This window comes from Ornithorhynchus anatinus, chromosome 11, assembly GCF_004115215.2.
Source record: "Ornithorhynchus anatinus isolate Pmale09 chromosome 11, mOrnAna1.pri.v4, whole genome shotgun sequence".
Classification (NCBI taxonomy): Eukaryota; Metazoa; Chordata; class Mammalia; order Monotremata; family Ornithorhynchidae; genus Ornithorhynchus; species Ornithorhynchus anatinus.
In genome coordinates this window covers 8747187-8774699 of record NC_041738.1, presented here as the reverse complement: position 1 = coordinate 8774699, position 27513 = coordinate 8747187, and the positions used below count along the sequence as shown (strand labels likewise).

The window sequence follows — 27513 nt, the reverse complement described above, 5'->3', positions numbered from 1 at the left end:
CCCACGTTCTTACATTCTTATTCCTTCCACTCATTACATTGGCCTCTCAGGTCCCAACCCTCAATTCCCTCCCCGGCCCAAAGGGTCTCAAGCGCCTCCTCACAATTCCAAGGAACTTTTCCCTGACCATGTCCCAGGGAAATCCCAGTCTAACCTGCCAGCTTCCCATCATCCTTCGGGCCCCACAGGGGCCTACCCGGGGTTCCTGAGAATCCAACAAGTCAGACAGTGAACTCAACTAAAGGATATCCGTGAAGAGAAGGGTGAAGGGGGAAATCCCCCTTCTATTTTCTAGCAGGAGAAAGTACTAATAGTAGTGATCGGTAGTAGTGATAGCAGTTTTGTAGTTGTCGAATGGCAGTATTTACTTAGCACCCACTTGGTGCGGCGTACCTTGCTAGGCACTTGAGAAATTCGGAATTAAAAAGTGACACATTCCCTACCCACCAGGAAACCAGCCCAGAAATATTTACAAATAGAATGATTCAAAAATTAATCAATGGTATTGAGTGCTTACTACGAGCGGAACATTGTATGGAGGGTGAACAAAGGCGTGGGGATGGGAGGGCCGAGGATGAGGTTTGGCTAGAAAGCTGGCTTGGGAGGAACGAAGACAGCCAAGTGGGGAATGGCGGGTGAAGAGAGTGGATAGGTAAGGCGGGGTCAGAGGGTGGAGAGTTTTGAAGCCAATTTCGAGGATGAGATTTTCTTTGAAGGGAAGAGGCACAGGAAGCCAGTAGGGGGTTTTGAGGTGAGGCGAGATGGGGACCGAGTGGTATTTCAGAAGGGCAATCCTTGCAGATGCACGTACTGCATACTGGAAGAGGGAGAGGCTGGAGATCAGGAGACCAACCTGGCCTAGTGGAAAGAGCACGGGCCTGGGAGTCAGAGGACCTAGGTTCTAATCCCAACTCTGCCACTTGCCTGCTGTGTGACTTCGGGCCAGTCACGTAATTTTCTTGTGCCTCAGTTCCCTCATTTGCAAATGGGGGATTCATTCATTCAATTCAATCAATTGTATTTATTAAGCTCTTACTGTGTGCAGAGCACTGTACTAAATGGTAGAGAAAGAACAATGCAACAACGAACAGTGACAATCCCTGCCCACAACCAGCTCACAGTCTAGAGGGATCAACTCGATATTTCCTCCTATTTAGATTGTGAACCCCTTATGGGACCTGCTGGTCTTGTATTTACCCCAGCACTTTGTACATGCTTGGCAAATAATAAAGCCCTTAATAAAAATCACCAGGGAGGGGGTCAATGTGATAGCAGTTTGGGTGGAGAGGAAGAGGTGGACCTGGAGAAAAAACAGCAGGATTTGGCAGTAGATTAGACATCAGAAGTGAAGGAGAGCGACGGACCGGGAATGTTAGGAAAAGGCTGGCTATCGGGATGGCGACGCAGGCTTAACGAAACCGGGAGCTGCGAGTCGGGATAAAACAGGCTGCTTAATTACCAGAAACTCGGCCCCATCCAAACACCTTAATTGAATTCAGATAACTGTTTGATGTTCCATATAATATTTTACAAGTGGGTCCTCTTCAGGGAGCGTATTGATTGAGGAGGAAAACAGATGCTCAGTGGTCGGGGCAGTGCAGGATGGCTGGAAAGTTGAAAGGATTCTACATCGGCAATGATTTTTTTGACACAGGGGGCAGGCGGTCTGCTCGGACTTCATTCCCCTTCTCATCAAAAGGCCAATTTTCTCTCTCTTTACATTCAGTTTATGCGGTTTTATCGTCCCTTGCCTGCCCGTGGCCCCCGGGGCCGATTCCCCTCACCGGCGGCTTGTAGTCCCGACTGCCGGCACGAGGCAGCTGACAGAGCAGTGAGGGGGAAGAAGCCCAGGAGCGTGGACACTGCGGCTGACCCGCCAGAGGGGTCAGAGCATCTCCAGCCGGTCGGCCTCCCTTGGGGTGCCTAAGGTCGGCCCGGGGTAGCCAGAAGAGGAAGTCAAGGGGTGCTGGGCAGCTCAGGGCGGTTGCCGGTTCAACGGGAGTGCTGTCCAATACAAAATCATCATCTCTGTCCAACTGCCAGGCCCTGAATTGCCCAAAGATCAACTCTAGTGGATAGAGCAAAGGGCTAGGGGTCAGGACACCTGGGTTCTAATCCCAGCTCTGCAATTTACCTCCTGGGTCTAACCTTGGGCAGGTCACTTGGGTCTGTACCTCAGTTTCCTCATTTGTAAAATGGGGATTTAATGTCTGCTCTTTCTTCCCTTTAGGTGGACACTGGGTCCAATCTCCTCCTGTATCCACCCCAGCAACTGACACAGTGCTTGGCACCAGATAACAAATTGGAGAAGCGGTGTGATCCACTGGATAGAGCGCGGGCCTGGAAATCAGAAAGTTCTGGATTCTAAACTTGGCTCCTCCATTCCTCTATTGTGTGGCCTTGGGCAACTCACTTAACTTCTCTGGGCCTCAGTTACCTCATCTACAAAAATGGGGAATTAAAAACTGTGAGTCCCAAGTAGGACAGGGACTGTGTCCTACCTGATAAGCTTGTATCTACCTCAGAGCTTAGTTCAGGGCCTGGCACATGTTAAACACTTCAATATCATTAAAAAAAAATACCAACTATCATTTGTATTATGTCTCTTTCCCTCTCTGAAGTCCTTCTACGGAACCTCCTCCTCCATGAGGTCTTCCCTGGTCTATCTCCCATCTGGTATTTGATTTTTAGTATCCAGTCTCCCTTTGCCTGAACTCCAACAGCCGAGTTCTTTGGCTTGGAAGTGCTTTTCTTTAGCTTGGAAGGAAAGTTAGAACCTCTGGAGCAGGCAGGGAAGGACCGGGTGGCAGGTCATCCCTTCAACCAGGTCAGCACTGATGAATTCTCTGCCAGACCTTGATGCTTCTCTTTCCTATGTATTTATTTATTTATTTACCCACCTGTGCTTTATAGTTTTTATCTAGTCCCACCTTCTCTTAACTGCTGTTAGTCCATCCTCTCACATGTGGATTTTGTCTCCCCCTCACCTCCTCCAGTTAGCTTGGAAACCCCTTAGTAATAATAATAATAATTATGGTACTTGTTAAGTGCTTACTATGAGCCAAGCACTGTTCTAAGCACTGGGGTAGATACAAGTTAATCAGGTTGGTTACAGTCCCTGTCCCACATGGGACTCACGTGCTCAATCCCCACTTTACAGGATGAAGTACCTGAGGCCGAGAGAAGTGAAGTGACTTGCTCAAGGTCACACAGCAGACAAGTGGCAGAGCTGGGATTAGAACCTTCTGACTCCTGGGCCCATGCTCTATTTTCTAAGTCATGTTTGAGGGGAGAGAACTAGTCTTATAGTTCCTTATGATCCCTAAACACCTTAGACAGTGCTCAGCACAGAGTGGGTGCTCCAGAAATACTATGGTCAACTGTGAGTTCGCTGTGGGCTGGGAATGTTTCTAAGTACTCTATCATATTGTGCTTTTCCAAGTCCTTAATACAGTGCTCTACACATAGCGAGTGCTCAATAAATACCCTTGATTGGTTGGACAATGATGATGATGAAAAAGAAAATGTCTTTTTGCCCACCCTCTCTTTATGAACCAGCAGCAGATTGGTAGACATGGATAAAAAAAAATTTCTCAGTCGGAGGGGTCTGAGCAGGGTGAACGAGTGAAGGTCAGTTCTGAGGTTCGATGACAGCACCGGTCTATAAGAATCCCAGCTTTTGAGAAAGTTGATGTGATTACTTGTGTGGATTAATAAACCAAAACGCCTCCCTTCAACACTGGCTTGAAACATGCTTCATGGGGCTCAGAGGGCCAGATACTGGTCAGATATCCTCTGAATTCCTTAGAGGTAAGGGGTTTCTACCAGATTCCACTGAGGCCCCTTGAATTCCAATCTGCCCAGTTAGGGGACTCTCCGACTACCCGAACTAGGTTGGTGCCTAACCAAACTTCATGCTCCCACTACCACTGGGCAGCCTGAGCTGGAGGCAAAAATCTGGGCTCTGCCACTTGCTTGCTGTGTGAGACCTTGGACAAGTCATTTCACTTCTCTGGGTCTCATTTTCCTCATCTGTAAAATGGAGATTAAATACCCGTTCTCCCTCCCCCTTAGGCCCTGAGTCATACGTGGGACAGGGACCTGATTATATTGCATCTATCCCAGCCCTTAGTACCGTGCTTGGAACATAGTAAGAGCTCACCAAATGTCCCAGTTATTAGCATTTTTAGCATCAGCATCTACCTGCCACTGGGAGACCTGAAAGGAACATATCTACCAACTCTGTAGTATTGTACTCTTCCAAGCTTTTAGTACGGTGCTCTGAATACCATTGACTGACTAAAAGGAAGCTATAGACACCTCTCTCCTCAATCTTATTTTTTTACCATTGTAAGCGGGATCTATCTGTTTGTCTGTCTCTCAGATTTCTGCCTCTACATGAGTGTCTCTCCCCTCCCCTTCCTTCCTGGCAGGGCAGGAGGAGCCAAGACTGGTTTATAAACCTCTCTGCTCTCAGCCCTCAGAACCATTCACGGCCCAGGGCAGGTGACTAATGAATCCTCTCCTCCAGCATTGCCTTCCTTCCCTGCCTTCTCCCATCCCTTTTCAGCTCAAATCAACACCAAATTCACCAACCCCTGGGGATGGGTCAGGCCCCCAGCCCAGTCCCACTCCCCTCCCACCTCCCCTCACCAGGAAGGATTTCTCTCTCATTCTCTCTCAGTGCTTACTATCTTCCAGGCACTATACTAAGTGCTGGGGTAGATGGAAGCTAATAATAATTATGGTGTTTGTTAAATGCTTACAATGTGCCAAGAACTGTACTGTTCTAAGCACTGGGGTAGATAGAGGGTAATCAGGTTGTCCCACACTTTAAATTCCCATTTTACAGATGAGGTAACTGAGGCACAAAGAAGTTAAGTGACTTGCCCAAGGTCACACAGCAGACAAGTGGTGGAGCCTGGATTAGAACCCACATCCTCTGACTCCCAGGCCTGTGCTCTTTCCACTGAAGTTGGACCCAATCCGTGTCCCACTTGGGGCTCACCTTCTTAATCCCCATTTTACAGACGTGGTAACTGAGGTACCGAGAAATGAAGCGACTCACCCAAGGGCACACAGCAGACAAGTGGTGCGGCCGGGATTAGAACCCAGGTCCATTCTGACTACCGGGAATGTGGTCTATCCACTAGGCCATGCTGCTTCTCAATTCTATTCTCTTTTTCTTTCTTTCTTTCTCTCTCCCTCTCTCTTCACTCTCCAGGTTTCTTGCAAGCTAAAGCACCGTGCAGTCTGCTACTCCATCTTCGCCTGCCCTTGCCGCCCCCAGAACAGCTGTGGGCTTAATTATCAAAATAACATTTTAATAGTCTCCTAACTGAACTCCCTTCAAAACATGCCAATGGAGAAGCTGGGCAGGATTCTTTTAACATCTTTTCACTAAACTTCCTAACAGGGGACATTTAAGGGATCGGACCGCCTTAATGCTGGCCATTTACTAGTAGTCATCCCTCCCACCTTAAATTACTGCGTGCTGCCTTGCGTTAGCTACTTAAGTGTCTTTGTTATATGTGCGAGTGTTGAGGTGGTCAGATCTCCCACACACTGGACCTAGGGGAGGCAGGAGAAAAGGAAGTCATTACGGAGGTATCATTTCTCTCTCATTAAAGGAAAAGTAACTAATTCATAGGAACCCAATCCTAACTCCCAGGAAAGTGGATGTGCGAACGGTACTTAGGCAATTCATTTAAGATCACCAGGGGTTTTTACTTGCTTTTAACACATTTAAAAAAATTAAAAAAAGAAATAATAATTTGCTATCACAAGCATGAACTTCGGTCTTTACCAACTCCCTGTCTGTAGTCCGCACTGCTTTGTACTGAAACACTCCAGGGACTCGGGCCCAACATTTAGGTGGCAGGTTAAGCTTCCCCGTCTAGGTCGGTCGGTCGGTCGGTCAGTCAGTCAATCAAATGTACTTACTGAGCACTCGCTGTGTGCAGAGCGCTGTGCCGAGCGCTTGGGAGAGTACAGTACAAAAATAAACAGACACATTCCCTGCCCACAGCGAGCTTATAGCCTAGAGGTCCAGTGTGACTTTTACGATTCAGTCTTTCCACCCACCCCAACTCCCCCGATCTGCACCCTCCTGCCCACCTCCACTTTCTATTCCACTTGAATTTTTTTCAGGGAAGCGGAGGGCTCTGGGGCAGCCGGTTCCATACCCTACAGCGCCCATGAAGAAACAGAAATGAGGAAAAAGTGGAAAGAGCACAGGGCTGAGAGTCAGAAGACCTGGGTTCTAGTCCCATCTCTGCCACTTGCCTATGTGATCTTGGACAAGTCACTTACCTTTTCTGTGCCCCAGTTTCCTCATCTGCAAAATGGGGATGCGATACCTGCTCTCCCTGCTTTTAGCTGTTCTCCCTCCTTAGACCGTGAGCTCCATATGAAACAGGGATTGTGTCCAGGGAATGGATTATCTTGTATCTTCCCCAGCACTTAATGCAGTGCCTCAGACACAGAAAATGCTTAACAAATACTATTATTATTAATAGTAGAATCACTACTTATAACGGAGGGGAAGGAAAAGTTTCTTCCCACCAATGTGAATCCAATGGGAAAATGTGATCATGACAATAATAATAATAATAATAATTTAAGAGCTTCCTACGTGTGTAGGTAAAAGGTCATTAGGTACAAAAGAAACAATGCTCCACATGGGGCCGAGGGGGTGAGAGGGGCGGGTTTATATTCTAAGTGAGGGAGAATGAGATTTAAGTCCTCTTTTACAAATGAGGTAACTGAGGCCCAGAGAAGTTAAATCACTTGACCAAGATCACATAGCAGCAAGTGGCGGAGTGATCTTCCCTCTCTCTACTCCCCACTACTATCAGTTATCTGAGCCTTGCAGGGAGGGAGAAGGCAGACCATTTCCAAGATGCAATGGGGGAGGATCAGAGAAGACTCACTGCCTCGCTCTGCTAATCTCTGCTTTATTGTCAGTGCCCAGGAGACTCTCTCCAAGTTTTCTAGGGCAGGAAGACTTCCAATTCTGCGCTGTCTTGGAGGGAGGGGCCCTGGGATTTTGGGGACCACAGGCATGGTCTCCCCCACATTGGTCCTTTCAGACCAATTAATCAGTCAGTAGTATATATTAAGAATTGACCGTGTGCAGAGTCCCGTAATAAGTGCTTGGGAGAGTTCAGTATGCTAGAATTAGCAGTAAAAATCCCTACCCACAAGGAGCTTACATTTTGGAGGGACTAGACCAATCTATCAGTCATTTTTATTGAGTCATTTACTGGGTGCAGAGCACTGTACTAAGCGCTTGGGAGGGCACAATATAACACAGCTAGTAGACACTTTCCCTGCCCACAAGCTTGCTACTTGGTTACCCCGGGCAAAGCAGGCTCAGGAAGAGCAAAACAAAAGGGAAACATCTTGTTGTAAGCAAAGAGCCCTTCTCCAGCAGGGGGAAAGACGTATCAGACAAAAAAGTGAGAGGGTTATGGCCCAGAAACATAGATTTGAAGCCAAGGTTCAAAACTTGTGCTGAGGCTGCACAAGACTGGGAAACACCAGTGGCAGAAAGACCAGTCTGGCATCTAACAATCAGGCGAGCCACACAGCAGCAGAGAGAAGCCCCTCACCCCTCAAGAGATTTCAACGTTATCTCTGATTTATCTTTATCCATCGCCTGCTATCCAATCTAAGCACATTAGACATGGGACATCTCAGACCTCAGAATTACAAATGTGGTATAATGTTTTCCCACCAGTCTTTGCTCAACAGCATGGACCAGTGGATTGAGCACGGGACTGGGTGTTAGGAAGAGCTGGGTTCTAATCCTGGTTCCACCACTTGTCTGCTGTGTGATCTTGGGCCAGTCACTTCACTTCTCTGTGCTTCAGTTACCTCATTTGTAAAATGGAGTTTAAGAATGTGAGTCCCATGTGGGACAGGGACTGTATCTGACCTGATTAGCTCCTATCTATCCCAGCTTAGTCCAGTGCCTGGCACAAAGTTAGCACTTAACAAATGCCATAAAAAAGCACCTCACTGTCGGGCTAGTGGGTGAGATAAGGGGTGGGGTCAGAATGGGCAAGGCCAGCCGGCAAAGCCAGTGGTACGCAATGGTGCAGGCTACCTGTCCCATTGTACAAACAGGGGGTGTAAGCCCCAAATTGCAGGATTCCAAAGCCTCCACATATGCTAATTATTGGAGGCACTGCTGGGGAATTTACCCCTCTGTTCTTTCATTGTTTCCTGGAAAATTAACAACAGTCACCAGAGAAGCCACCCCAATCCCCACAGGGCAGCAATTCCAAAGGCTTTTTAGCAATAGGTAAGGAGGAGCCACCGGAACAGAGCACATCTACTCACACAGCTCACGCCGGCCAGTCGGCCAGCCAGTCAACGCTGGTCTTGTAAAGAACAGAGTGTCTTCCTCCCCTTTCCAAATGAAACATTCATCCCTGCCTTACCATGCCCCAACACGGACGGGAGCCCCATCACCACACTTAGGGTCTCCCCCAGCCAGAAAACAGGGAGCAGGGAGTGACCCTTTTCAAGGGTGCTCACTTTCTGTGCCTTGTCACCACAGTGCTTTTCAAAAACAGGCTATTAAAGCAAAAGAAGCCAGGGTTTTAAAGGTTTTTACAGTCTGTGCTCTAGGGGAAAACAGGCACTGGGCTCCGACAGAAATTGCTTTGCAACGTGTGCTTCTGTGCCAGTGTTATCCTCACTCTACAGACGAGCCGAAAATATAGTTTGCTTCTTTCTCCCCTCTTTCTTCTCTTTCTCTCTCGCTCTTGCTCTCTGTCTCTGTCTCTCTTTCTCTCTCTCTCTCTCTCCCCTTTGCTTCCAGGTTCAGTGTTGGTGGGTCACTTAAAGGTCCTGGATCCCGTGATGTTTCAAGCAAGCTACCAAGAGGAACCGTTGAATATTTTACTAGAAGAGAGGGAAAAAAATCATAAGAATCCTCCTCCTGCCGCCTGAAACCCTGCTCCATGCATCCTTAAAATGACCCCTGACAGAGATCACTCTCAGGAAAACAAAACCACAGACCTTTTGTTCCCTTCAATGCCAAGGTATCCAGGTTATTCTCTGGTTTTCCCAGCACTACAGTGTGCTCCAGGTCAGAACAATCTGCTCTGGCATAAAAATAGTTTTGAGGGGGTTGGGGGTGGATTTTTAGAAACAAAACAAAATCACTATCATATTTTCCATCACCAACACCTGTGAATTGAAGGCACCACACTGATTTTCAGCTTATCATCATCATTGGTATTTACTGAGTGCTCACCTTGTGCACAGCACCCTAGTAAGCATCTGGGAGAGTACAATACAATAGATTTGGTAGACAGGCTCCCTACCCACAACAAGCTTACAGTTTACATATACATTGCTTACCAACATATATGTGCATGAGACAGGAAAATGCTCATTTATGATTATATTCAACTCTGTGACTTCTCCAGAAGAGGGGATCGGAGAAGGAAATGCAAAGTGCTTTCAAAGGTGTTTTAGCTCTCAGCATGACTTAGTGGAAAGAGCATGGGCCTGGGAGTCAGAGGACCTGGGTTCTAATGCCGGCTCTGCCACTTGCCTATCGTGTGACTTTGGGCAAGTCATTTCGCTTCTCAGTGCCCCAGTTTCCTCATCTGAAAAATGGGGATTTAATACCTGCTTTCCATCCTACTAAGACTGTGAGCCCCATGTGGAGTAAGGACTGCACCCAACCTGATTAACTTGTATCTACCGCAGTGCTTAGAACAGTGCTTGACGTATAGTAAATGCTTAACAAATACCATCATTATTAATTATTATTCGTGTAATAAATACCTCAGGTGAGGTCTGGAGTGTGGGAAATGGTCCGAGTACAAGGCTGAAGAACAAAAATGAAGCTGGCCCCGGGGGTCCGGGCAGACTGGACTGGGCAGGCAGGTCTCTCATCTTCTCTAATTATCAATCTCTCGATCTCTCTCTCTTTCCTCTTTCCTCCCTTCTCTCTCCCTCCACTCCCCAGTCACAGGCACTAAACCTGTCAAGTGCCCACCCCAAGGACCAGCGAAAAGCAGCTACCTACCGGAGATGGTCTTTAACTACAGGCTGGAACTAAATTATACTAGAGACCGCCGAGAAGCTAGGGAGTCGTGGCTTCAGGCGGGGGCTGCATCTGGAAGGGGGTCCATGGGCACCTGTCTCTGCTCCGCTCTTCAGGAGCTGAGGAGATCCCGGCTCATGACACTTGACAGTGAGGCCAGCCACCAGAGGAAGGCCTTCCGGTCAGTCACCCGATCTCAGAGGGTCTTCGGGCCCCTGGGGAGCGAGGGAGAGTTGTGTGGTTGAGAGGGTTGGAGGAGAGAGGAAGGGGCAGACCCCCCCACTTCTCCATGTAGTTTTGCCTCTGTTTCTCGAGGGGGAACCCCACCCCAACCCCAGCCACCACGAGGGCCTGTCGGCCCAACACACTCTGGCGAGTAATCAGTCAAAGGCGGCAGGACCACTCCACTGACATGGGGTGAGGGGGCTCGGAACCCAGGTCGTCCCACACGGGCTCCTCCAGCATGACCGGATAAACCTCCCTATCCCCGCTCAACTTAATGTCTGAATGCCACTGGATTCGGGCTTTTAAAATGGCGCAGGGGCTAATTTCCTCCAACGCTACCCAGAGAAAGCCCCCGAGCGTAAGCACTGGCGGGAGGAAAAGTTTCACTTTCATAAAGCATAATGAAATATTGCTTAAGATGATATGATGCCGTGGAATGCGCCTATGGAGGGCCTAGAGTGATCTCTCGCTATTGGGAGCCGGGAATAGGGGGCTGTGACTAGCATGCACAACGCAATTTGAACCACAGCTAGGCTGAAGCAAGCCCGGTCTGAGCTCAACTCACGCAATGTAGAAATATCCTGAGAGTTCAAAAGCAGCAGAGATTTATGCCAGATCCGTGATATTTATATTAATAAATGATTCATGATATTGCAAGGACAACTGCTCCAAATATTTTGCCTTGAGAACCCGTGGACAAACAAGAGAGCAAGAAAGCCTAGCTCCTAAGATTCACTGAGGTGGGCTTACCCATTACTCTAATGTAATCACCAGAACATTAAACATTACGAAAGACTCCTCTCTTTTCCAGGGCTGATTAAGCAGTTGGGAACAGAGAGTTTACTGTGAAAAAAGCAAACAATTATATGCTATCTGAGGTAAACATTACCTTAGTAATGGAAGCTGAGCTCCAGAACCTTGTCAGTAGGGATTATCATTATAATACTTAAAATAACATTTATAACACTTACTGAAATTACAAGAATGAAGTCTGTGGAGACACAGAAATGAAATCAACTCAATGTGTTTTTATAAGAATACTGAAATCTATATCCCTAAGAGGAAAGAGATAGACATTAACCATTTTTGTAGACCTCCATTAGCCGCTCAAATTTGAATACTGTTTCTTAGGTGAGCTCTAATCTTCTTTGAATCCTCCCAACACATTTTATCCGTAAAAAATTGTAGTTAAAAATTTAGTTTGATGGAATGATATTTAAGTGCTTTTCCTCATCTAACTCCCTGAAAGAGCCCCTGAGAGCCTTACTGTAATTTGTTCATCCGAAATAATATTTTCGTTTCCCCGGTTCTCTTGTTGTCTTGTGTGATGAAAAGTAACATTTCTTTTCTTTCAATCCTATTAAACGTGGCTCACGGAATGCCAGGCGCTCAATCGAAATAGGATCTGGCAGACACGGGCCCTGCTTTAAAGAACAGGAGACGCCAGAGAGAGTTTTTGATCCCAATAAGACACGTCACTGGGAGAAGACTAGGGGTATTTTCTTCGGGGCATTGACCGACGGTTATGAGAAATCTGGGTCGGTTTGAGGTTATGTATCTCCCTGCCCTCCAGCTCCCCCAAAACAAACACACACTCTCTCTCTCTTTCTCTATCTTTTGGACAGGGGTGGTAAAGTTGGGGCATATTCCCTCATCATTGCCTCTTCGTTTTAAACATTTGATGGTTCAATCAAGATGAAAATAATAATGATGATGATATTTTTTACGCTATTACTATGTGCAAGTAATGATGGAGAAGTACAAGAGGACCTTGTTGTGGGCAGGGAATCCGGTCTACTCACTCTGTTATATTGTACTGTCCCAAGAATTTAGTACAGTGTTTTTCACACAGTAAGCACTCAATTAATATGATCGATTGATTGGAGGAGAAGGGTGAATACCATTGGTCTCCCTCTTTCCCCTTTCCTTCTCACCATCTGTCCTACCACCGGAACCTCCTCACAAGATTCACAGCTGAGAGAACTCATTCTCCTCTGGGGATTCAATCCCTGTTTTTTCCTCTCCTTTAGACTGGGAGCCCCATATGGGACTGGGACCATTTCTCACCTGATTATCCAGTACCTACTCCAGCACTTAGCAGAGTGTTTGGCACAAAGTAAGCATTTAACAAATACCACAGTTGTTCTTCTTCTTGTTAGTATGAGTAATAGTAGTATTCCTCTGTACTATGCACAGAGTGGCATATTCTGTATCTGCTGAATATCTCTGTGGTCCAGGTTTCTCGAGTCAACAAGGTTGAAGAGCTCCAGAGCCTTCATTAGTTACCTCTCTAGCAGCCCACATGCCTAGCTGTATTCTTGCCCACACCACTAACTTTCATTAAATAGTATTTATTGAGCGCTTACTATGTGCAGAGCACTGTACTAAGCGCTTGGAATGAACAAGTCGGCAACAGATAGAGACAGTCCCTGCTGTTTGACGGGCTTACGGTCTAATCGGGGGAGACGGACAGACGAGAACAATGGCAATAAATAGAGTCGAGGGGAAGAACATCTCGTAAAAACAATGGCAACTAAATAGAATCAAGGCGATGTACATTTCATTAACAAAATAAATAGGGTAATGAAAATATATGCAGTTGAGCAGACGAGTACAGTGCTGAGGGGAGGGGAAGGGAGAGGGGGAGGAGCAGAGGGAAATGGGGGGAAAAGAGTGAGCTGCTCACCAGGAACCACTCTGGGTCTGCCCTTCTAGATCCAACCTAAGCCCACCCCCCGGGGACCCCCTCAGCAGCCTCACTTGAGAGTGATGGACAGAGTTTCATTCCATTGCTGTTACTGACAACTTGAAACACCACAGGTACGTGAAGAGCCTGAGGGATGCCTGGTGGGTGTTTAGAGATGTCTTTAGCATTTTGGACAAATCCGCCAGGATGTTTGGGGTTTCCAAATGATTTCCATTTTACACGACCACTCCAACGGGGATCCGTGAATGAAGGCAATCACAATGAGAGTCATCTCTGGAAATCAGTAGGAATGCCCTACGTTACAGGGGTTGGCAATGCCATGTGGAACATGTTCAGAGGAACATGTTTCTCGTCAAGACCAGGTTTTTTTCTGGATCTTTCCCGTCCAGGTCAGATGACTCCCCTGTTCAGGATCTGTGGAGAATTCCACCATCTTGGGTGGAGACCCAAGTGGACGTCTCTTTGGTATCTTGCTAGATACTTACAGATCACCCCAATGCCCCCCTTTCCTAACAGATCCCAGGGAGCAAGTCCAGTGAGTAATACTGGGAAAGTATCACTTGGGATTTCACTTGGTGGAAACTCAGATTAAGTCAGAAGGGTGATTCTGAGATGATACAATTTGACTGAAGTCGAATGCTCTAAGGAATGAAGAAATATGAGATGAAGTGTGGCCTATGAGCAGGATGACCTAATAGAAAGAGCAGGGGCCTGGGAGTCAGAGGACCTGGGTTCTAATTCTGTCTCTGCCTTTTAATTGTGGTATTTTTGTAGTGCTTACTATGTACCTGGCCCCGTACTAAGCACTGGGGTGGATATAAGCAAATCGGGTGGGACACAGTCCCTGTCCCACATGAGGTTCACAGTCTTAATCCCCATTTTACAGGTTAGGTAACTGAGGCACAGAGAAGTTAATTGACTTGCCTCTGGTAAATAGCGGACAAGTAGTGGAGCTGGATTGGGACCCAGGTTCTCCTGACTCCCAGGCTCATGGGCTATCTACTAGGCCATGCTATTCTTCTGGTTTATGACCTTGGGCAAGTCACATATCTCCTCTGTGCCTCAGTTTTCTTATCTATAAAATGGCAATTAAATCTTACTCCCTCCTACCTAGACTGAGAGCCCCATGCAGGACAGGGACTGTGATCTATCTGTTAACCTTGCATCTACCACAGCACTTAGAACAGTGCTTGGCACATAGTAAGCACTTAACAGATACCATATTTTTTTAAAAAGGGAATCTGTGAAGGCTGCAGAAATTGAAATCTAGCCCCAGTTGAAAACCGAGTAGCTATGGCAAAGTCATGGAGGTTACCATGTAAAGGGTGATTTTTAAAAAAATTTTTGCCTTTTCTGAGAAATTCGATCAGAGAGATGAGGTGTTTGATTTTCCGTGATTAGTTAGAGAACTTGATAAGATTAGGATCCCAAACTGGAGGGAGACTGACCATTTCTTAACTTGCCAGATTCAATCACATCTTCATTTTCAACCCAACACGTTGTATACCAGTAACAAGAACTAAAACCAAATTTACTAAGTAAGAAGAGAAAGGACTTTAGACCTCGAGTTTTAGTTCTAGCCTACCTTGTCCAAATCAACCCCACGAAGGTCTGATCTCATCCTTTCGATGGTAAACCGCTGGAGGGCAGAGTCCACATCTCATCTAGATCGTATAACTTCACCGTCCTTCTAATTGCTGAATCTCTACTGGACGATGAAAATGTTTTCTAATGATGATGTCATATGGGCAACAGTCAGGTTTCAGCTCTGTGGCAATCATCAAACATCTGGCCAGATGGCGGGCAAAGAAATGACTTCAGCTACTTACCATCAACAGGAAGAGAGACGAGTGGAAATGACACACCAAAACAATGAGAAGTGGGGAATTTCCAGATCGGCCACTCTGGGCCGATAGCAGGGCCTGACCTAGGCCTTCGAAATCACTTATCTGCTACTCAGACCTAAGGCCTAGAAATAGGCCTCTTCCCTCTTCTCGTTGCAGTCCCTTCCTGACATATTCTGCTGGCTTCACATACAACGTCCAACACGATAGAAACTCTGCTCAAATTCCATGTATTCCATCTGACAGGAGGTAATGTAATCCTGATCAGTCTGATGTATCTTGAATAAAACCAAAATTGTACCATTTGTTAAGTACTTCCCATGTGCCAAACACCGTACTAAACCCTGGGGAAGATGCAAGGTAATCAGATCGGTCAGTCAGTCGGCCAACAGTATTTGTTGAGCATTTACTGTGTGCACAGCACTGTACTAAGCACTTGGGAAAGTACAACACAACAATACAACAGGCACATTCCCTGCCCACAGAGAGGTGACTTGCCTAACTTCGCATAGCAGGCAAGTGACAGAGCCAAAATTAGAACCCAGGTCCTCTGACTCCCGAGCCCATGCTCTGTCCCCTAGGCCAGGCTGATTTCTCACTTTCCAAATTTCAACAGTCTTGATTCAGTTGGGTACTCGATCTCCTCCAGGAAAGTTATCGGGTTAATTATTGGAAAGAGCATTTCCCCTGCAAATCTGATCCATTCACCCTATGTCTCGAGTTTACCCAAAGGGGTTCAAGACTGGCAAACACTCCCACCTACACTCATGCACGCAGAACTGTACATACATGACGGCACTTGGGATGTTTCTTCATTCTAATCCCCTCAAGATACGATCCTACTCTCTCACAGGGTCTGTTTTGAAATCTAAATCGGCAAATTTGTTAACTGACTGTTGAGTCTAATGTTACGCTACTATTCTGTCTCTTGTTAGTAACACAAATTACTAGCAATTAGCCGGCTGACTGTTCAAAGGCAGTTCAATTTCGGGTATAAAGAGAACTATAGAATGCTTAATGTATCTATCAAATGTAATAGCCCAAACAAAATTAATGATATGAATACAATGAGTGCTTATCTGGGGTAATTACAAGGTGTCTGTCACTGAGGATACCGAGTCCTCAGACAGATCTTCGCAAAAGTTGCGGAGGGGCTGGCCTGATGTACGAAAAACGGAAAGTGGAAATTGCAGCGTGGTGGCCATTCGCCCCCAGCCAGATCCCAGATGGACACAATCGTTGGCGAGAGGGAAAACTTCACGCAAACCCAATGTCTTCCCGGAAGGCTTTCGGAGTTGAGTTGCGGCACAATACAAATGACGCTTCTATTTAATTACTGCCTTTTTACTGCTGTAACTAAACATTTTCATATGCTCAGTTTCCCTGGAATAGCAGGACCATTCCCAGTGTATTACTTGCATATCTATAATTAAATAATTAAGAATTGTTCAAGCCCTTCCAAACACAACAAAAGGCAGTGATGATTTCAAACCCACTTTAGTCAAAGTCAAGCCCCGATCAGGTTTTTTTTCTTTTTTTTTTTTTTTTTTTTGCTAATAGTTATGCAAGACTGCACTGCCAGCATTCCCTCTTGCATGCCAGCACACCAATAAATTAAGATATTCCTGGCCGCATCTGCACAGGGGAAATTAGAGCATTACCTGTTCTTCGCCAGTGTGCCAGCTTCCTAGCACAGCCCATGCTGAGAGACCAGCTGTCTGGGAGTGTGGCACTCCGATCAGTACACAGAAGCCAGGGGATCTCAGAGGAGATCTGTTCTAATATCACAACTGCTTCACTGCAGGACCGTTCCCTTCCATAGCACAATATTCAAACACTTCTTTCTCCTCCGCTCCTTGCCGTTCTAAAACCAGGGAGAGACACCACCAGGAACGCCACTGCCTGGTCCCTGAGAGGTTCCATTTGGGTCTGGATCTTTTGGGAGGTTTTGGGGTTTGTTTTTGGACTCCTCTTCTTTCCCTTTCTGACTTCCAAGTCTCTTCATTGCACGTTCTCACTGAAGCTCTCCTTTTGGTTAAAATGACAGCCCCGACCACCCTGCAGAGGGAAGGCAGGCTGGATGCGGAAGTGGCAGGTGCAGCGGCGAGGACGTTTCTCTCAGCCGGAGAAATCCATCTCACTGAGAGGAAGCTGGAGTGGAACCTCACAACCGGGAAGGACCGGTGACGGTATTTACACTTTCCGAGATGCACGTAGCATCATGTGTGTTCAGCTGGGCACACGGCAAAACAAACTGATGTCACGTCCAACGTTTTTCCAGACCACTACTCCCTCTGTCTTCAAAACCCAACCAACATCCTATGTTCAGAAGGCCTGTCCTGACTAATCTCATTTCCCCACTGTGGTTCTCCCCTGACTGCGTTGCCTAAATCTGAGCCCGCCTGAATATAGACCATTTCTCCAGGTGGACCCCCACCCTCCCGACACCCCCGGCTTGCCCGAGAGAGATAGAGTCTCCCACGCTGGTGGTTGTCGAGCCGCGGAACTGAGACAGGAGTCCAAGGCAGAGGGAAGCTGGACTCCGCAAAGAAAATTTCCAAAAGTAAAGACGTCTGGTGACGTACCTGAATCAAGTAGTGGACAGACTAGCTGAAAACCGGGCAAAGGCATCCACCAAATGACCACCCAAACCAACCCCCAACCGGGGCCCAGGGAACCCCAAATCATAATGTGGAGCAACTGGAGTTAGAACATCAGCCTATCCCAGAAAAGGATGCAGCTGACGTTAAGCACTAGATTTGTAGAGGTCATATTGGGAGCTATTGACCCCAGAAGAGCAGGCTTTTCTCCGAAATCTGACGTGTGAGGGTGCACTGCGGGAGGAAGAGAGTGTTAGCCAGTATTCCTTTTCAAATATGAGAAGCAGCATCGTCTAGTGGATTGAGTACAGGCCTTGGAGTCAAACAGACCTGGGTTTTAATTCCAGCTCCCTGCTGCTGTGTGACCTTGGGTAAGTCACTTAACTTCTCTGTGCCTTAGTTCCCTCATCTGGTTCCCTCATCTGTACATTGGGGATGAAGACTGAGAACCCCATGTGGAAGAGGAGCTTTGTCCATCCTGATTAGCTTGTATCTATCCCAGTGCTTAATACAGTGTCTGGTACAGAGTAAGCACTTAACAAATACCATTTAAAGTGATGTGAATGTCTGTGAGCACCCCTCCACAAACAAATGATTGAGAGAGGTCTGTCTCTCACCCAGGCTGAAGCTGATGTTCTGGACACAAATGGGACATGGGAGAAAAGGCAATGCACAAGGTGCTTCACTAGACCAATGTGCACGGGTTCCCCTTCTCATCCTTGTGTCTCACCTCCCAGTCTTGGTTTTTCAATAATAATAACTGCGGTATTTATTAAGCCCTGACTATTTGCCAAGCACCATGATAAGCTCTGGGATAGACACAAGATGACACAGTCCCTGTCTCAATAGAGCTCACCGTCTAAGGAAGAGGAATTTAATCCCCCTTTTACTGATGAAGAAATTGAGGCAGAGGGAAGCTAGGTGACTTCTAGAAGGCAAGGGGAAGACCTGGGTTTTCTCTGACTCCCAAGCCCGTGTTCTTTCCACTAGACCTCACAGCTTCTCTTAAAGACTTCACTGTCCAGGCTTGCCCTTTGACCTCAGCTTTCTACAGTGGGCGACCAGACATTTCTCAGGCAGGCATATGGTCTGCAGAAGTCAGGACATTTCAGAATGGCCGCCACCAATGAATACGCACCCGCTTTGGCCCATACTTCCCCCTCTAGACTTTAAGCTCACTGTGGGCAGGGAATGTGCTACCCCCTCTGTTATAAAGTATTCTCTTTCAAGAGGCCTTCCCTGACTAGGCCCTCTTTTCCTCTTCTTCATCTCCCTTCTGCAATGCCCTGACTTGCTCCCTTTTTTCAACCCCCATCCCAGACCCACAGCATTTATGTTCATATCTGTATTGGATTTATTTGTATTGGTATCTGTTTCCCGCTCTAGACTGTAAGATTGTTGTGGGCAGGAAATATGTCTGTTATATTGTACTCTCCCAAATGCTTAGTACAATGCTCTGCACACAGTAAGTGCTCAATAAATAGGATTGATTGAATGTAAATCCCTCCTCTTTCCATGCTCCAGGGCCCAAGGGCACAGACGTTGGCCTGAGAAGGCAGCGTCTCTTCATGTGTGTGCGGACTGGTGAATGGCGTCATCGCGTTGGACTTGATCACTGGAATTCTTCCAGTGGCATCTGAACTAAAAGCAGATGGAGCTTAGATTGTGACAGGAGAGAAACTTTGCCCCGGCCCAATGCCTCGGGGACGGCCAACGGGACTTGAAGAATGTGTGTGCTCCAGCCTCTATGTTCTCCCTCTCAGCCAATGAGGAGGGCTGTATCTATTTCCATCGGCATCTTTCATCATGTCTGATATGCTCAGATCCCTGAGGCTGTGGGGGTTACCTTCTTAACGAACCACTGATTCATAAAAGTTCTCTTTTCAGAAAGAAAAGAGGCAGTGCTGACTAGTGGATAGAGCACGGGCCTGGGAGTCAGAAGAACGTGAGTTCTAATTCCAGCTCCACCACTTGTCAGTTGTGAGAACTTGGGCAAGTCACTTCATTTCTCTGTGCTTCAGTTACCTCATCTGCAAAATGAGGATTAAGACGGTGAGCCCCATGTAGGACATGGACTGTGTGCTACCAAATTTGCTTATATCTACCCCAGCACTTAATATAGTTCCTGGCACATAGTGAGTGCTTGATAAATACCAATTTTTTAAAAAGCTGTCATTAGCACACCTGCACACATCCAATACCATGCCACGTTCTAACTAGGTAGACCTGGCTGGCTGGAAGGACAGATTCTAACTCCCCAATAGAGTCTTATTCAAAACACAAAGCCAAGCAATGCATGATGGAAGAACTGACTACACCACAGGGTGCCACCATTTTAGCCACCAGCACATCTCCCTCTCCTGCCCCTAGGCCCACAGTCCTGGGATTCAGTTGAAGAGACAGAACCCCACGATCTTGGTGGAGTTCACCCTGGTTCCATGCTCTACAGGTTTTCTTCCCTTAGTAGATGTCACATGCTTAGTACAGTGCACTCCACCCAGCGGGCCCTTAATAAACATCGCTACTATCATTCTCCCCAGTGTCAAAATTCTGAAGCTGAGCCAGAACTGAGGGGAACCTCAGCCAAGTGGGCCCCAACCTTGTCAGACAGAGGCCTGAACTTACTGCGGGAGGAGGGTGGGATCAAGATTGCAGGGTTACGGGACTCACCAGCCCCTTAGGGAGCAATCATATGTGAACAGCAGGCATGTAAGACTGTAGGTACTGCAGACGTGTATTCATTCTTTCAGTCATATCTATTGAGTGCTCACTATGTGCGAAGCACTTCACTAAGCGTTTGGGAGAGTGTGATATAATAATGAACCGACATATTCCCTGCCCAGAACGAGCTTACATGTAGGACTACAGCCTCCTAGGAACCACTAACCCCTGAAGCTAGAGATGGCGCGTGGTTCGATCCAAACCTGACTCTCCCATTCCCTGCTCATTTAACGCCGGAGGAGCTCTCCCTACCGACCCCTCGCTGAGCGGGAGGGGTTTCTTGATATCCAAGGAGAAGGCCTCCACATCGAGACCGGAAGGAGGGAGGAGAAAGGGATGCTTGGCCTTCCAGGAGGAGAAGCCTGGCTCACCCGCAAGGCCCCATTTCCACATTCCTTCCCAAGGAACCTCATCCAGCCCAGCAGGGCTCCCCAAAGAACCCAGAGAAGGGTGGCAGCCAGGGAGGAAGGGGAGGACCAGGGAAGCATGACCCTCTAGACGGTGGCAGGAGCCGCGGGCGACTCGGATCCCTGGAACCATTCCACTCTTCGGGATTCCTTATTTCCAGCCGTTCACGTGAGCTGGCGGAATCCTGTATTAGTCAGGAAAAAACACCGCCTAGCTATGCACCATTACCCAAGCCTCTGTGGCCGCCAGCCCGACGGAAGCCAGACAAAGAAATAAAACAAAAGAGAGGGGAAATGTTAAGCCTTTCCATTTACTTAAAAATCGATGTTATTTTTTATCATTATTATTATTTGGAGGTGGGGGAGGGAGAGAGTGGCCTTGACTCTGCGCTGCGAAAACTAACTCAAGACCTGATCAGAGTATCACTTTTCAAATGCCTAAATCCCTGTAAAGGTTTAGTGTCTGGCTGTGTGCATTTTGCTCAGTATTAACATGTTCAATGGAGTACTTTGATTTTTTTTTTTATCTAGACGCCAGAAGCTGGTGAATATATGCTTCATAGCTTCAGATAAACCTTTTGTTCTTATGGGGTTGATCAGCTGGTACAGCAGCGAGAGGGAGAAGGGGGAAGGAAATTCACAGGGGCTCCGTGGTTTCAAAAAGTCAAATTACCTCTGAGCCATGGCATTGCTGATAATTTAAATGAAAAAATATATATACAGGCTGCACCACACAACATGTCTACTGTTAGGACTTTTAATGAAGCCCCAGTTGTGATGACACTGAAGCAGGGAACGCTACGGTGGGATAATTACTTAGCTCCCTCACAGCTGAGTTTCACAGATGCATTATTAACGGCGCATTCCGTGCCATAACGAGCACCGAATGGAGGTGGGATTCACAAACCCCGCCATTCACCATTAGCCGGTTTGGCGCAAACACAAATGAGTGTTTTCACAAAAGCATGCAAAGGTTGTGAAATTCCAATGAATCCTTTGCACTGGGTGTTGGGGGTGGGAGGGAGAGAGGAAGGAGAGGAAAAGAGCGGGGAAAAAGATTTAAAAAAGGAAAGGAAGAAAGAAAGAGGTTTTTTTTTTCTTAAAAAAAGAACCAGTCCAGGCTGCCCTGACCGGATATGTCACCTCTCACGGCACAATATGCTCTGAGTAAGGCAACATGGGAAATTACCGAGTCAGAACACATTGATTTTCCTGGAGCAAATACAGGCAACAGCCCTGATGAAGAATTAAGGAGGAAATGTAATAACCTAATTCTTCTCAAGTCTGTCCCTGCCTCGCTGCGGCCAATACTTACGTGGAGGTGCCATCACCTGAATCCCCGCTGGCCAAAAACAGTCTAATGGCAGTCCCGGGCACTTTCTGCTGTCCACTCCTCCTAGGTATGCTTCCTTGGAAATATCTTCCCCTCGTGACGCCCCCTCTCCCCCTCCCCGCCATTCCACTTAGGTAGAAACGACCTAGTTATAGGGTATCGATTAAGCTGTACTGGGTCCAACAGAACTTGGGGCTTTCCCAAGAATAAAGAGGAAATCTGAGGGGAGGAGGGAAGCAGATTGTCCCTGAGACGATGATTTCTACCACAGCTAGGCCCTTGCCAAGCAGAGAGAGCTCCTCTTCAGCCTAGTCCAAACCAAGAGTCGTGACTTTATGCCGAAATACGTATATATTAAAGACAAATGGCATGAACATAAATCACCTTTGCATAATATAGTAGGGATCTGGGGGTAGTCCAGACCTGGAAGATGGCTTTGTGTATTCCCTAGAAGCCACCATTTCAAGGTGACCCTTGTTGCGAGTTACCCCAAGTGTTTCCGCCTGCACACTGAACCAACAGCCTCCCAGTAATTAACACCCGTGCTTAATGAAGTCCAGCTGCTGTGATGGAAAACTGAAGAGGTGCCAGCCTTTGCACGCTCAAAACTTGGGTGACTCCCCCCCCTCCCCTTGCCACTCCCCACCCCAGGCAGAGTAGCTTCCAGACCTTGGCAGCCTTGGCTATGCCTAGACCCACTGGACGATCCTGAATCCTGGATGCAGGGCCAAGGGTCTAAGTGGTTGGGTTTCTCAGCACCTGAATAGTCCAGCTGGCAGGTGCCTATCCAAGCTAGATCTCCTTAAGTGAAAGCTGGGAAATCAATCAATAAATTAAATAAACATCTCGGTCCAACAAGTGAAAAAGCTAAAATGGAATTATGAACTGATAACCACCCCCATGCCTGGAGTAACTTGGAGACAGAGTCTTCAATAAAATTCACTCTTTCACAGCTATCGCCTGACCTAGCCCAAGAGACTACGGGGGCCAAGGGTACATTCCAACTCCTTCTTTTCAGTTCACGATGGTTTTTGTTGTCCTCATGATGATCTTTACTGACCCTCACTGACAACTCAAGTGTCCTGGTACACAAGCAAGGGAAGGAGGCAGAAAGTGGAATTTCACAACCTTTGAATTTAATTTGTTTTCTTCAGCAACCTAAGAGAGAATGGTCCTCTAAGTGCCTGGGAATGTGACTTACTTTACTGTGGAATGAACTATGCAGTCTGCTAATCTTGGGATAACACTCTGATTTCTCCCTAGGGAGTCGGGAGGAATTTGATCTCCTTCATAAATGCATCTGGAGACCCTACCCGCTGCGTTTCCAATTCCTAATCAAGGCCGCCTTCTGATTTTTTTTTTAATGTTATTTGTTAAGCACTTACTCTGTGCCAGGCCCTGTGCCAGGCGCTGGGGTAGATGCAAGCTAATCAGGTTGGATATGCTCACATCCCACATGGGGCTCACAGTCTTAATCCCCATTTTACAGATGAGGTAACTGAGGTCAAGAGAAGTTAAGTGACTCACCCAAGGCCACACAGTTCACCACACAAGGGGCAGAGACAGGATTAGAACCCAGCTCCTCTGACTCCCAAGCCTGGGGGAGGGGTCTGTCATTTTTGATGTTCAAAAAAAGACTGTGTGCTTGGAAGGGGAACAACATTTCAGCACTGTGCTCTTCTTCCCGCCCCCCAGTACATACGGGCGTGAAGGCGTCCAAATTTTTAAGAGGCAAAATATTCAGCAATCATCTTTAGAGAAGGAGCATTTCTTAGTAGAAAGAGCACAGAACTGAGAACTGGGTTACTTGGGATCTTATCCTGTCTCCTAAGCAACCTTGGGGCGTGACCATGGGTGAGTCACTTGACTTCTCTGTACCTCGGGTTCCTTATCTGTAAAATTGGGGATTTAATATTAGTTCTCCCTCTCCTTTGGACTGTGTGCCTGCTGTGGGAAAGAAACTGTGTCTGATTAAATTTTGCCTGCTCCAGCCCTTAGAACAGTAGCAGACACACAGAACCCACTTTCGAAATACCACTATTATTATTATTGTATGTTTTAGTTCCCCTCTCATGGTCGCACCTGGAGAGTTTCCGGTACCCTACCAGTCACGACTACAGGAGGGGGAGTCAAGCAGAGGCCTATCCATTCCATGCCTAGTTTGGGCAGTGGCTAGTGAGTGGAAGGCAATCTGCAACAAGTCAAAACTCACCTGTGCTGGGTAGCAGTGGCACGGGAGACAGTCAAGGGAAGAGACTCGTTTACTGCGCAGAAGGAGGCAATGGTAAACCACTTCTGTATTTTTACCAAGAAAACTCTATGACTGCAGATGGAAGTGGGGCGTTCTGGGAGAGATGCGTCTATGGCGACGCTATGGGTCGGACACGACTCGACAGCATAAGACAACAACAACAAATGTTTTAGTTAACAGCCAACACCTTTCAGAACCAAGCTGACAAACCCCTTCCAGAGACAGTGTCGTTTCCAACAGGAACACAAGTGTAAATCTCCGAAATCACAATACGAGATGAGGGGCACAAAGGGAGAGTGGAAATAAATGAGCTTCTTGTAACCACGAAAAGAAAATAGGGAGAGCCTGAATTCATCATCTGAAAACTTCACCATTCTGTCCTGTCGTGATGAGTTCATCAGACCGTATCTCTTTGAGCACTTACTAGGTGACAGACACAGTACTAAATGCTGGAGTAGATACAAGCTAATGAGGTTGGACACAGTCCATATCTCACACTGGGCTCACAGTCTTAATCCCCGTTTTACAGATGAGTAACTGAGGCACAGAGAAGTGAAGTCACTTGCCCAAGGCCATATAGCAGACAAGTGGCAGAGCGGGGATTAAAACCCAGGTCCTCTGACTCCCAGTCCAGTCTTCTATCCACAAGGCCGTGCGGCTTCACAGATGCAGAGCCAACTCTCTTCCAACAGTTTCAGAACACCTCCTGAAGCATTATTCTAGAAACTGAGAGCAAAATGAAGCCAGAGGGCTGGATTCAGATAAATACCTGTAATTTATTTTAATATTTATCTCCCCGGACAGCTAAATTGTAAATCCACAGGATCTCTGAGCTTACAATCTAGCCAGGATCCTGTCTAATTGTCTTGCCAAATGCTGTAGAGTCATTTCCGACCCATAGTGACACCATGGATACATCTCTCCCAGAAAGTCCCACTTCCATCTGCAATCGTTCTGGTTGTGTATCCATAGAGTTTTCTTGGTAAAATACGGAAGTGGTTTACCATTGTCTCTTTCCTTGCAGTAAACTTGAGTATCCACTCTCGAATCTCTCCCACGCTGCTGCTGCCCAGCATAGGTGAGTTTTGAATTGTAGCAGATTACCTTCCACTCGCTAGCCGCTCTCCAAGCTAGGAACGGATTGGATATATCTCTGCTTGACTCTCCCTCCCGTAGTCGAGACTGGTAGAGTACTAAAAACTCTCCAGGTGCGAGGCTGAGAGGGCCCTGTCTACTTATTCTATTGCATTCCTCTGTGTGCTTATAGAGTGCTCTGCACAGATTAAGTGCTCAGTAAATACTATTGGCTGACTGATCGATTGACTGATTACCCCAAAGATCAGCCTGGCCCCTTCACGCGGTGTCTTGCTTGCTTGCAAGTTTCAGCCTCGTTGATCCTACAAGGAATCACTCCTAAAGACAGGAGAATTCAGCTCTCCATAGAAAAAGTCAGAGTCCAAGCCATATTTACGCTTCATAAATATGGTAAAATTTGCCCCCCACCCCTGCCTGGACCTCCCTCGGGATGTTCACAGGTATCAGACTAGTTTCTGCCTCTAGAATGTAAGCTCACTGTGGGCAGGGAATGAGTTTGTTCATTGTTATACTGCACTCCCCCAGTAGCTTAGTACAGTGTTTTGCACAAAGGAAGCATTCAATAAACAGATTGAGCGAATGATTGAATGAATGCAATGCGGCCCCCTGACCACAGCCTAGTCCCTCCATGTGAACATTGCTCTTTCTGGGCCTCCAGACCCTGGGATACTGGAGAGGGTAAGGAGAGAAACAGCCGTGGGGAGATGTGTGTTTCCAAACCAGCCAAAACCAAAAATGCTGAGACACCTATTAGTGCAACAGGATCATTCTTCAATTCTGTTATTCCCTTGCTCACAGATGATTCTCTGAGCTCCCCTATCTAGTGTGCTGGAAGATTTCTTCCACTCTCTGACCCTGGACCACCCTGGGGAAGCAGATTAGTAACTACTAACTGGAAAACTAGCTGCAGTTCATGGTGGAGATTGAGGATCCCGACACCCAGTCTTACACCTTAAGGGAGGAAGGCGCAGATGTGGAATATTTCCTTCCTACTAAAACCTATCAAGGCGCAGGTAGAGGCTCCCCAAAATGAGTGTTTCTTTTCTGCGTTTCAAGGTTGCCAGTTGACCTGGGACTTTTAATTAGGCATCCGAAGCTGTACTCACCAAATATATGAGGATCAGAACTGGCAAAACTGAAATCATAATAATAGCTGTGATATTTGTTAAGCACTTACTAGGTGCCTGGCAATGTACTAAGCTCTGGGGCTGATACAGGCTAATCAGGTCAGGCACAGCTCCTGTCCCACATGGGGCTCATAGTCTTAATCTTCATTTTACAGACAAGGTACCCAAGGCACAGAGGAAGCGAAATGACTTGCCCAAGGTCACACAGCACACAAGTGACGGAATGTATGTTCTACAACAGAAATACACATTTCCACCTCTATAATCGACCCAGGCTGGAAACGAAGGCAAAACCCTTGAAAAGGCTAAGCCGCGAAAACTCAGCCCATTTTGTCTAAAGCCAGAAAATCAGAGGAGTCCCCAAGGCGGGATACCAATGCCATGGTGGAAAGAGATGTCTCTCTTCACGTGGGCTCTCTTCTTCTTTCAATCTATTTTAATATAGTTGGATTTTGTTTCTACAGAGGGAGTCTCACTATGTAACACTCCAATGGTAGAATTAGACGGTCTATTAATAAGAGAGATACACTGTTGGAGAAGCATTGTGGCCAAGTAGAAAGAGCCCGGGCCTAGGAGTCACAGGACCTGGGTTCTAATCCCAGCTCCAACAGTTACCTGCTCTTTGAGCTTGGGCAAGTCATTTAATTTTTCTGTACCTCAGTTTCCTCATTTGTATAACTGCTTAGACTATTGTGCCGCATGTGGAACAGGGACTGTGTCCAACCTAATTAATTAGAATCTACCCAACAACTGTGGACAGCGCTTGACAGTAAATGCTTAATAAAAATAGTGATAATAATTATAATAAATACTATTGTTATTATTATTATTATTAGAAGAAGCAGCATGGTCTAGTGGATAGAGCATGGGCCTGGGAGTCAGAAGGAGCTGGATTCTAATCCTGGCTCTACCACTTGTGTACTGTGTGACCTTGGGCAAGTCACTTAAGTTCTCTGTGCCTCAGTTACCTCATCTGTAAAATAGGGATTAAGACTGTGAGCTTCATTTGGGACAGGGACTCTGTCCCACCTGATTACCTTATATCTACCCCTGTGCTTAGAACATTGCTTGACAGAATAAGCGGTTTACAAATACCCTCATCATCAATAATAATAAAAATAATAATAATAAAAA

At 46.8% G+C, this 27513-nt stretch overlaps 1 protein-coding gene and 2 non-coding genes across 7 annotated transcripts in view; 1 reads left to right on the top strand and 2 right to left on the bottom strand.

The window, feature by feature from the left end:
• ZNF423 (zinc finger protein 423) overlaps positions 1–27513 on the bottom strand; it is a 351343-nt gene that overhangs the window by 80171 nt on the left and 243659 nt on the right. The gene's annotated exons all lie outside the window — the stretch shown is intronic.
• LOC114815304 lies at positions 23971–24108 on the top strand. Its single transcript, XR_003763068.1, has one exon. It is a non-coding gene; the product is annotated as a small nucleolar RNA SNORA7 (small nucleolar RNA).
• LOC114815255 lies at positions 25246–25383 on the bottom strand. The gene has a single exon (XR_003763020.1). It is a non-coding gene; the product is annotated as a small nucleolar RNA SNORA7 (small nucleolar RNA).